We start from the raw sequence: 9274 nt of genomic DNA on the forward strand, positions 1-9274 counted from the left end.
AAACATGATCAGAAGCAGCTGGCAACTTGAAGCAGAAGCCAAAACCTCCATGGTCCCACCAATACCTTTTGTAGCCTGGCCCAACCACAGCTTCTCCTCAACAAGCCTCCCTCACTGGCCTTGAACTTTAGATCTTCCTGCTTCTGCATCTGTCAGCAAATCCTACCAGCATGCACCACCACAACCAGCCCCATGCAACTCAGGCTTTCGCTGGTGCCTGCAAGACCACAGGAAAGTAGCTTTTACATGAATTTGTACATGATAAGTTGGGCACCAGATATAGACAAATTTCAAAAGGTCTTATTAATAAAACAAACCCGGAGCCAGTACTTGGAGTGAACACTGAAAGATCAGAGGAACAGAACAAGCTACATCCAACCTCAAACCTTATGTTGGCTAAAGATCATACCAATTCATATATATTTAGATTCATTTTACTATAAGATATTCTAGATGCCCTAAGTCTACTGCTATATTCAAAGGCATTAAGAGACCAATTACACACTAGACATTATACAGTTATAAGGTTACCATGTATTGTGACTAGGCTTTTAGACATTAATAACATTCATAGGATTTCTTTCTAGTATGTGTTCTTTTATGTACTTGAAGAGTATGCTCTGTTGTACAAAGGCTTTTCCACATTGTTTACATTCGTAGGGTTTTTCTCCAGTATGACTTCTTTTATGTACTTGAAGATTACTATGATATGCAAAGGCTCTGCCACACTATTTACATTCATAAGTTTTCTCTGCAGTACGTGTTCTTTTATGTACTTGAAGATAACTGTGGCCGGGTGGTGGTGGTGGTGGTGGCGGCGGCGGCGGCGGCGGCGGCGGCGGCGCACGCCTTTAATCCCAGCACTCGGGAGGCAGAGCCAGGTGGATCTCTGTGAGTTCGAGGCCAGCCTGGGCTACCAAGTGAGTTCCAGGAAAGGCGCAAAGCTACACAGAGAAACCCTGTCTCGAAAAAAACTGTGTTGTGCAAAGGCTTTACCACACTAAATACATTCATATGGTTTCTCTCCAGCATGTGTTATTTTATGTCTTTGAAGAGCAATGTGACATACCAAGGCTTTACCACAATGATTACATTCATAGGCTTTCTTTCCAGTATATATTCTTTTATGCATTTGAAAAGCACTGTGACAAACAAATTCTTTACCACATTCATTACATTCATAGGGTTTCTTGCCAGTGTGTGTTCTTTAATGCCATTGAAGACTACTGTAATTTGCAAAGGTTCTACAACACTGATTACTTTCATAGGGTTTCTCTCCAGTATGTGTTCGTTTATGCACTTGAAGAGCACCCTGTTGTGCAAAGGCTTTACCACATTGATTACATTCAAAGGATTTCTCTCCAGTATGTGTTCTTTTATGAACTTGAAGATTACTGTGAAAACAAAAGGCTTTACCACATTCATTACATTCATAGGGTTTCTCTCCAGTATGTGTTCTTTTATGCAATTGAAGAGCACTATGTTGTGCAAAGGCTTTACCACATTGATTACATGCAAAGGGTTTCTCTCCAGTATGTGTTCTTTTATGAACTTGAAGATTACTGTGATAATCAAAAGTTTTACCACATTGATTACATTCATATGGTTTCTCTCCAGTATGTGTTCTTTTATGTACTTGAAAGGCATTGGGATGACAAAAGGCTTTACCATTTTCACTGCATTCATAGGGTTTCTCTCCAGTATGTGTTCTTATATGTAACTGTAGAACACTATGATAACAAAAGGCTTTACCACATTCATTGCATTCATAGGGTTTCTTTCCAGTATGTGTTGTTTAATGTACTTGAAGATGACTGTAATAACTAAAGGCTTTACCACATTCATTACATTCATAGGGTTTCTCTCCAGTATGTGTTCTTTTATGAACTTGAAGAACACTGTGATAACGAAAGGCTTTACCACATTCATTTCATTCATAGGGTTTCTCTACAGTATGTGTTCTTTTATGTAATTGAAGAGCATCATGATAAGCAAAGGCTTCACAACACTGATTACAACCACAGGGTTTTTCTCCAGTATGTGTTCTTTTATGAATTTGAAGTGTATTGTGATGAGCATAGGCTTTACCACACTGATTACATTGATAGGGTTTCTCTCCAGGATGTGATCTTTTATGCTTTTGATGCTGACTATCATATGCAGAGTCTTTACCATATTGAGTATATACAGAAAGTTTCTCTCCAGTTTGGCTTCTTTCATGCCTACAAGGATAATTGGTACATTAAAATTTTACCATAGTCAATATGCTGTTGACTCTTTACATCTTTAAGAATTAATTTTACAGTTTGTTCCCACACTAAAGAGGAATCTGTTCTTTAGGTTTTATCACTGTGTTTACACACATGTAATATTTGCACAGTTCTAAAACTCAAAACTTTTCTGTAGTGTGACTTCATTGATGTATTAACAAGGAAGCTAGAAAACCAATACTTGTGTACTTGAATCAATTTTAACAATTATATTCATTTTGGGACTTCTACTTATTTTCTAAATGCTCTGAGAGAGAGGTATGTTATGTGTTTCTATATCCCTATGCTCATATGGCTTGTATCCATAGTGACATATGATATATACATAGTAAAGGAAGAATAACAAATATAAGATTTCCACATTGAATTCAATTTGACTTTCTGTCCTCATAGACTGGCGGTATAGGGATTAAGTTTTCTCCATGTCAATTTCCCCTGACTCTTGACAATAACTCCCCCTTTAACTAAACAACACAGACACAACAATTATAAGAGAAATACTGGTTTTAGTATGGACTCTTTGCTTACTAGAATGTTTTTGAGATATACTTATCAGCTCTTCACTGTGTATAACTTTCATAATATGAGTAGGATGAAATAAATGGATTGGCAGTGATATAGCATCTCCTTTATGGTGCTATGATTCAAAAGGTCACATGTCTTGAGGCATTGTTTTCCTGTCTTCTTTAATAAAAGAATTCCTTGAAAATGCATTTCATCTACCTAAAATTGAGGTTTATGGTGTTTGAAAATTTAATGATCATCAATGTACTTTAAGTGGTACTTATTTACACTGATGCTATTGTTTAAAACTTCCACGTCATGCCCAGTGGTGGTAGTGCACGCCTTTAATCCCAGGACCTGAGACACAGAGGCACGCAGATCTCTGTGAGTTTGAAGCTAGCCTCATCTACAAAGCGAGTTCCAAAAAGGGGTCAAAGCTACACAGAGAGACCCTGTCTCGAAAAACAAAACAAAACAAACATACAAACAAACACACAAAACTAAATCAAACAAAAAAAAAAAACCTTCCAGGACACATTACAATCTCTTCAGAAGCACCTTTGTATCAGATTGCACATAAAAATTACCTTTCATGTCTTCTGGAACTTTGACAAAGTTCTTCAATATTATGGTCTTTCCAACTGTATCATAAAACATAATACCAACAAAGGTATAACATATCATTAAAAACTGCAAAATTTAAGTCAGTATCTTCAATGAACGTTAGAATCATGACTGATTTACTTTTCTTTATCTTCTTTTTACACTCAAATTACAGAAGATCATTAATATCCAAGGAACATTTGCACCTTTATTTTAAATCACGAAGGAAATTTCAGTGTTACCTATAATAGTGAAGTTCCTGTAGGTTTCCAGCATCACATCTTTGTAGAGATTCTTCTGGGAAGGATCCAGCAAAGTCCACTTTTCCCAAGTAAAGCCAATATGCACATTATCATAAGTCACTGCATTCTAAAATATCCCATGCATGTGTAAAACAGAAAGTATGACAGTGACAACATTGTAAATGTATACTTATTTGACTGTATATTAATATAATTCTGGTGCTTCCCACCAGCCATTTTAAGACATAAACATAATGTAATCATCATGTTACTTTAGAAGTATAGTGAATAGAAGGGTCACCTCTGTCATTTCAGTACCCCTTGAATGGGCTATCATCTTGCTAAGGAAATGCATAATAACAAACAGTGAAACACCGAAACAGATCAACAGTACTGAACACACATGAGAGAAGTTGTATGAACAAATACTAGCTAAAAAAGAAAAATAAGATGGACAAGCTAGGTGTATTGGCTCACATCTTTTTTTTTTTTTTTTGGTTTTTCGAGACAGGGTTTCTCTGTGTAGCTTTGCGCCTTTCCTGGAACTCGCTTTGGAGACCAGGCTGGCCTCAAACTCACAGAGATCCGCCTGCCTCTGCCTCCCGAGTGCTGGGATTAAAGGCGTGCGCCACCACCGCCCAGCTTTGGCTCACATCTTTAACCTCAGCACTCAGAATGAAAAGGCTGGTGACTCTGAAGTGAATGCCAGCCTAGTGTATGCAATCAGGTCCAGGAGAACATACTAAAACCCTGTCTCCCATGCTAAAATCTAACAAACAAAAAAGATAGAAAGAACTCATAGGTTTTTAATAAATTTACTACAAAGTGATAAGCATTCACTCCAGTTCTATATTCACCTACTAGTAACCTGAAGTGCCACAATTTAAACTGTAACATCAATCAGATTTTACTAAAAGGCATGACATGTTGTAACAGTTATAAATGGACAGATAAAAATATTAGCAGTGTCAATGCTGATCATAAATAATCAACACAGGGTAGAAGAGATGACACAGTAGTAAAGAGCTACTGCTTGTCTTGCATATAGGTGGACTCAATTGCCAGTACTAACATGTGGGATCACATCTATCCATTATTCAAAGTTCATGGTTTATGAGACCGTATTTTAAACACTGAGGGGACCAGATCCCTATGTGGTGGATATCCATTCATACTGGAAATTATTCATACTAATTTAAAAATTCAAAGAAAAACAAAAAAACAAAAAACAAAACAGAAAGGAAACAGGTCATGTACCTGCAATTCAGTGATTCAGAAGGCTCACACAGAATGGCATGAATGCATGTCATCCTGAGAAAAAGAGTGATACCCTCTGCCAAATTTTAAATTCAAAATATGTTTGAGCTGGGCTCACCTAGATCCCATCCCTGGGCACCAGCTACTCCGAGAAGACTTACCCAACTTGGCCCCCGGTTCAGGCCATCAGGCAGGATTCTTTCTACCTCACCTGGAAAGGCTCCCCTTCTGCAAGACCCCCACCAGACCCTGCAATCTCCACGCCCTGCCGACATGCCCACGCACCCAAGACCCGAGCCATTCCTTGAGATTTAGAGACCGGCCGCCAGCTCCCATCTTGCCCCGGACTTTCCTTCTGGACAAGAGATGAGTGCCTGGGCTCAGCCTAGATCCCATCCCTGGGCACCAGCCACACCAGGGAAGACCTGCCTAACTTGTCCCCAAGTCCTGGCCATTGAGCAGTATCCTTCTACCCCCACCCTCACCTGGAAGGCTCCCCTTCTCCAAGACCCCCACCAAACCCTGCAATCGCCATGCCCTGCCCCCACACCCACCCTCCCAAGACCCCAGCCACTTCCTGAGACTTAGAGATCGGCCCCCAGCTCCCATCTTGCCCTGAACTTCCCTTTGGAATAAGAGCTCCCATCCTGCCCCAGACTTTCTGTCTGGACAAGAGCTCCCATCCAGCCCCAGACTTCCCATCTGGACAAGGGAGACTTCCTGGATCTGTCAGCTCTGTCTGGACCAAGTGCGCAGAAAAGACCAAGAACAAACCACAAGGAGATGGGCAGACATCAAGGCAGAAGTACATACAACAACATGAAGAGCAATACAGCATCACCAGAACCTAGCCCTCCTCCAACATCTAGACTTGAACATCAAAAGTTGGAAGAAGCAGAATAAAACAGCCTAATGAATAACATCATGAAGAAGGTAGAGGCTTATATAGAGGAAAAGACAAAAAATGGGAAGAACACTAAAAAAAAATTAGAGGAAAGGACAAATAAAGCAGAAGAAAACAATAAAGCCCTGGAAGAAAAAAAATAAAGCCCTGAAAGAAAATCATGAAAAAGCAATGAAACAGATGAAGAAAATAGTACAAGACCTGAAAAGGGAAATAGAAAAAATGGAGAAGACACAAACAGAGGGAATGCTGGAAATAGAAAATCTGAGTAAACGAACGGGAACATCAGATCCAAGTATAACCAACAGAATGCAAGAGATGGAAGAGAGGATCTCTGGCTTTGAAGATACGAAAGCAGAAATAGATTCATCAGTCAAAGAAAACACTAAAGCCAACAGAATCATGACCCAAAATGTTCAAGAAATTTGGGACACCATGAAAAGACTAAACCTATGAATAATAAGCATAGAGAAAGGAGAAGAATACCAACTCAAAGGCACAGAAAATATATTCAACAAGATGATAGAAGAAAACTTTCCCAACTTAAAGAAGGAAATGCCTATGAAGATACAAGAAGCCTATAGAACACCAAACAGACTAGACCCCCAAAAAAGTCCCCTCACCACATAATAATTAAACAACTAAATGTACAGAATAAAGAAAGAATATTAAGAGCAGCAAAGGAAAAAGGCCAAGTGACTTATAAAGGCAAACCCATCAGAATAACACCCGATTTCTCAATGGAGACTTTGAAAGCCAGAAGGTTTTGGACAGATGAAATGCAGACACTAAGAGACCATGGATGCCAGCCTAGACTAATATACCCAGCAAAACTTTCAATCATCATTGACGGAGTGAACAAGACATTCCAAGACAAAGCCAGATTTAAACAATACTTATCCACAAACCCAGCCCTACAAAAAAACACTAGAAGGGAAATTCCAACCCAAGGAAGTCAGATACACTCTCGAAAACACAGGCAATAGATAAAGCCACAGCACTAAACCCCAAAGAAGAGGAATACACACACACTACCACCAAAAATAACAGGAATGAACAATCACTGGTCATTAATATCCCTTAATATTAGGACTTAATTCACCTATAAAAAAACACAGGCTAACAGAATGGACATGAAAGCAGGACCCATCTTTCTGCTGCATACAAGAAACACACCTCAAATTCAAAGATAGACACTACCTAAGAATAAAAGGCTGGGAAAAGACTTTCCAATCAAATGGTCTTAAGAAACAAGCAGGTGAAGCCATCCTGATATCCAGCAAAATAGACTTCAAACTAAAATCAATCAAAAGAGATCAAGGGCGTTACATACACATCACAGGAATGATCCATCAAGATGAAGTTTCAATTCTGAACATTTATGCACCAAACACAAGGGCACACACATATGTAAAACCCCACACGTTAATAGTGGGAGACTTCAACACCCCATTTTCACCACTAGACAGGTCTCCCAAATCGAAACTTAACAGAGAAATAAAGGACTTAACTGATGTTATGACTCAAATGGACTTAATTGATATCTACAGAACATTCCATCCTAACAAAAAAGAATATACCTTCTCAGCACCCCATGGAACCTTCTGTAAAATTGACCACATACTTGGCCCCAAAGCAAACCTCAACAGATACAAAACAATTGGAATAACCTCCTGTGTTCTATCAGACCACCAGGGTTTAAAGTTAGATTTCAACAACAAGAAAAACTACAGAAAACCTACAATCTCATGGAAACTGAGTAATGCTCAACTGAATCACCAATGGATTAAGAAAATGTGGTACATATACACAATGGAGTACTACTCAGCAGAGAAAAACAATGAAAGCATGAAATTTGCATGCAAATGGATGGAACTAGAAAAAATCATCCTGAGTGTGGTAACCCAAACCCAGAAAGACAAACATGGTGTATACTCACTCATAAGTGGATTCTAGATATAAAATAAAGAACAATCAGACTATAACCCACAGAATCATGGAGGCTATATATATAGCATAGAGATCCCTAGGACGACTGTGGCTTCTAATAAACTTCGGTTTTACTCAATTCCTGAGCAATCCTCAAGGAAATAGCTCACTATTAAGATAAGAATACATACTGGCCGGGCGGTGGTGGCGCACGCCTTTAATCCCAGCACTTGGGAGGCAGAGCCAGGAGGATCTCTGTGAGTTCGAGGCCAGCCTGGGCTACCAAGTGAGTTCCAGGAGAGGCGCAAAGCTACACAGAGAAACCCTGTCTCGAAAAAAAAAAAAAAAAAGAATACATACTGTATCATGCTGATAATAGAAAAATAAATAAATAAATAAATCTTAAACAATAAAAAATAAATAAAAATAAAAGAAAAATTTGAAATATTAAACAAACAAATAAACATTTTACTAAAGTAAAAAAAGGGAGAACTAGGGACTCATCACTCTTCTCCACATTCTAATCTTTCCCTTGTTTTATATATTTTAAATTTTTATCGGTGGATTCTGCTAGAATTTATTGGTGGATTCTGCTGGAGTATCCGATGCAGATAAGCACTGGAGGGCCCCTGTTGCAAATCACCCTATGGAGTGATGGAAGGATCTTTCTACTAACACGTGGAGGAGACCCGATCTAATGTTGGTGTGGCCCCGGGGTTCTGTTTATGTCTTTCCTCAGGACAATGAGGTTTCTCTGAATTCCTGAGCACTGAACGTGCCCTGTGACAGCTGCCGAAGCCCAACAGGACAGAGACCTAATGTGCCTTCATGAAAAAAATCTACCCTTCTGATGCCAATGGAGAATGAGAGCCCAATATCGCCAGCTTTGGCAAGCATTAATGTAAGCCTAGGAACTCTAGCCATAAGATTGGATTCTCCAGAAGAGCTGCCAGCTAAAGTCATGCTGGGATCAAAAAAAAATGGGCCTTGGCGGTTCGTGTTACTCGAGTTGTATCCATGCCAGTGGATGTCCACACACTCCAGAAGAGAATTTGACATTGCTGCTCCTGCTGTTGCTGTTATACCAATGGCAGCCACCGCTGCTACTGTTTCTGGGATTACCATTTCATAATTGCTTACTACAGCTAGCACAGTGGAGACCCTGGCAACAAAAGTAGCTACCACAGTTAGTTAATCTTCCATTCTATTGGGCATAATATATTTAATTCAGTAGTTATATACATCTTGATTGGCTTTGAAAATTATAAATGTATAAACTCAACTTCCAGTTGCTTTGGGGATACTATCTTACAAGGACTCCAACATACAGGATGGCTCGTTAAGGAAGGGAATGGCTCAGTTGCCTTTAACCTACTGGCTATGGGTGAGATAGGACCTCTGTTAGTCTTTTCTGTGTCGAACACACAGATTGCAAGCCCAGTGCCATTTTGAGATCTTTGGCAGCAGTTAACTCTGCAGCTCACAGATGATTGAGCTTGTATGATAATGAGTATTCAGAGATGGGTAATGCCTGGGGGGCACTCACCAACCTAAGACAGAGCACC

At 39.4% G+C, this 9274-nt stretch overlaps 1 pseudogene; it reads right to left on the reverse strand.

Annotated features, from left to right (window-relative positions):
* Nucleotides 1–697: 697 nt before the first annotated feature.
* Nucleotides 698–5151, reverse strand: LOC131900918 (zinc finger protein 844-like; annotated as a pseudogene).
* Nucleotides 5152–9274: the final 4123 nt, after the last annotated feature.

This window comes from Peromyscus eremicus, unplaced genomic scaffold (assembly GCF_949786415.1).
Source record: "Peromyscus eremicus unplaced genomic scaffold, PerEre_H2_v1 PerEre#2#chrX_unloc_1, whole genome shotgun sequence".
In the NCBI taxonomy this organism is placed as follows: Eukaryota; Metazoa; Chordata; class Mammalia; order Rodentia; family Cricetidae; genus Peromyscus; species Peromyscus eremicus.